The sequence below is a fragment of the Ascidiella aspersa genome, chromosome 5 (assembly GCF_963924565.1).
Source record: "Ascidiella aspersa chromosome 5, kaAscAspe10.2, whole genome shotgun sequence".
Taxonomy (NCBI): Eukaryota; Metazoa; Chordata; class Ascidiacea; order Phlebobranchia; family Ascidiidae; genus Ascidiella; species Ascidiella aspersa.
Window position 1 is genome coordinate 14,354,499 of NC_139451.1, and position 2,500 is coordinate 14,356,998.

Sequence of the window (2,500 nt, forward strand, 5' to 3'; positions counted from 1 at the left end):
GCCGGGTATAGGCCCGACGCTCCAGCGCCATCCATTTTCAGGGCTGATTGATTCGGCAGGTGAGTTGTTACACACTCCTTAGCGGATTCCGACTTCCATGGCCACCGTCCTGCTGTCTAGATCAACCAACACCTTTTGTGGGCTCTGATGAGCGTCGCGTCGGGCGCCTTAACCCGGCGTTCGGTTCATCCCGCATCGCCAGTCCTGCTTACCAAGAGTGGCCCACTTGGCACTCGCATTCCATGCCCGGCTCCAATTAAGCGAGTCGGGCTTCTTACCAATTTAAAGTTTGAGAATAGGTTGAGGACGTTTCGTCCCCAAGGCCTCTAATCATTCGCTTTACCAGATAAAACTGCGACAGAGCGCCAGCTATCCTGAGGGAAACTTCGGAGGGAACCAGCTACTAGACGGTTCGATTAGTCTTTCGCCCCTATACCCAAATTTGACGATCGATTTGCACGTCAGAATCGCTACGGTCCTCCACCAGAGTTTCCTCTGGCTTCAACCTCTTCAGGCATAGTTCACCATCTTTCGGGTCCCAACGCGAACGCTCTCGCTCGACCTCTCCGGCAAAGCGGACGAGATCGGCCGGTGATGCGGCCGCCGCGAACGACGACGTCTCACCTCCGCCGGACCGCGCCGACATTCACTTTCACTGCGCCCATGGGTTTCGTACTGCCCCGTGGCTCGCGCTCACGTTAGACTCCTTGGTCCGTGTTTCAAGACGGGTCGGGAAGGTGGCTGACTTCAGCCGCGGACCCCGTGCGCCTCGCGAAACGACACCGGAAGCGCGACCGAGACGAAGAGGCTGGGCACTGAGAACAGTCCCCGACCCACGACGCCCCAGCCGGCACCGGGCGCTCGGCCCCGAAGGGCAGACGCGGCGATCTCTCCTCGCCCGAACGGCGGGCCGACGGACACGCGCGCCTATAGTACCCGACCGAGGCCGGGTTACCTTGCGCGCGGCCTTCTCGCCGCCGTCCAGACGGTCGCGGCCTTCGCCCGGCGCTAGTGCGCTGGTCCCCGATCGGGCGGCGCCGCCGGCGGCCCGTGAGGGTCCGCACGACAACGTCGCCGACAGGGGGCCGGCTGAAAGCGACCGGGCGACCCGACAGGCCCTCCCGTTTGCCTCTCGACGGTTTCACGTACTCTTTAACTCTCTCTTCAAAGTGCTTTTCAACTTTCCCTCACGGTACTTGTTCGCTATCGGTCTCGTGACCGTATTTAGCCTTAGATGGAGTTTACCACCCGCTTTGGGCTGCATTCCCAAACAACCCGACTCTGGGAAGACGCCGTAGCGCGCCCGCCTGTCGCCGCCATGGGCCTGACACCCGCTCTGGGAAAAGGCCTCGATCAGAAGGACGCGGGCGACCGGCGAAGCGCGCCGTGACGAATTCCGTACGCCACAATTCCGCGCACTCCAAAAGCGCGCGGATTCGGCGATGGGCACATCCCGCTTCACTCGCCGTTACTGAGGGAATCCTCGTTAGTTTCTTTTCCTCCGCTTAGTAATATGCTTAAATTCAGCGGGTAGCCTCGTCCGACCTCAGGCCGAAAGTAAGGACCGGGACTATTCTTCCCGTTCCGCGCTCGCCGTCGGCGCCGCGCGCCGCCGCGCACCTCGATTCCCGCCCTTGAGCCGCCAGCCGTTGGCCTCTTCGAGGTCGACTCGCCGCCGCCGCGCGGGATTCTGGTCGCGATCGTCGCGCATCGTGCCGTGCTGTCTTGAGCGGGACGGGCGCTCGCGCGTCCGACGCCGCAGCAGCCGCGCGGAGAAATCCCCGCGCGGAACGTTTGCAACGCGACCCTGAGGCGGGCGCGGCCCCGGGATTGACCCGAGGCCGCAATTTGCGTTCAGAACGTCGATGCTCAATGTGTCCTGCAATTCACACTAATTCACGCAGCTAGCTGCGTCCTTCATCGACTCACGAGCCGAGTGATCCACCGCCAAGAGCCATCCACGATTGTTTCGCTCGCACAGTGCCTCGCACTATAGGGTGACAAAATAGACCGCGCCGAGCGGTCGGCCAGGCCGACGCTTGAAGCCGGAGCGCGCGGCACCGCGGCACTCGACGCGCAAACATTACCGGGTGACCGAATCGCCGGCCGGCGCGCCGCTCCTCGCGGGTCGGGCGCCGGGTAGCAAAGACTTTTTCTCTCGCTTGTCCGAGTTTCGCGTTCGCCGAAGCGTTTGCGAGACCGTTAATGATCCTTCCGCAGGTTCACCTACGGAAACCTTGTTACGACTTTTACTTCCTCTAAATGATCAAGTTAGATCGTCTTCTCGGACGCCGGCTCGACCGTTGCCGGCCGCGCCAGGTCCAATCGGAGGACCTCACTAAACCATTCAATCGGTAGTAGCGACGGGCGGTGTGTACAAAGGGCAGGGACGTAATCAACGCGAGCTAATGACTCGCGCTTACTGGGAATTCCTCGTTCAAGGGAAATAATTGCAATTCCCTATCCCTAGCACGACCGGGGTTCAGCGGGTTACCCAGAC

At 61.6% G+C, this 2,500-nt stretch overlaps 2 non-coding genes across 2 annotated transcripts in view; both read right to left on the minus strand.

The window, feature by feature from the left end:
* Nucleotides 1-1,802: 1,802 nt before the first annotated feature.
* Nucleotides 1,803-1,956, minus strand: LOC146144823 (5.8S ribosomal RNA). Its single transcript, XR_014499096.1, has one exon. It is a non-coding gene; the product is annotated as a 5.8S ribosomal RNA (ribosomal RNA).
* A 247-nt stretch (nucleotides 1,957-2,203) lies between these two features.
* The window catches only part of LOC146144824 (small subunit ribosomal RNA), a 1,809-nt gene continuing 1,512 nt past the window's right edge, over nucleotides 2,204-2,500 (minus strand). Inside the window, exon 1 of the ribosomal RNA XR_014500886.1 lies at nucleotides 2,204-2,500. This exon is cut by the window's right edge and continues 1,512 nt beyond it. This is a non-coding gene — a ribosomal RNA (small subunit ribosomal RNA).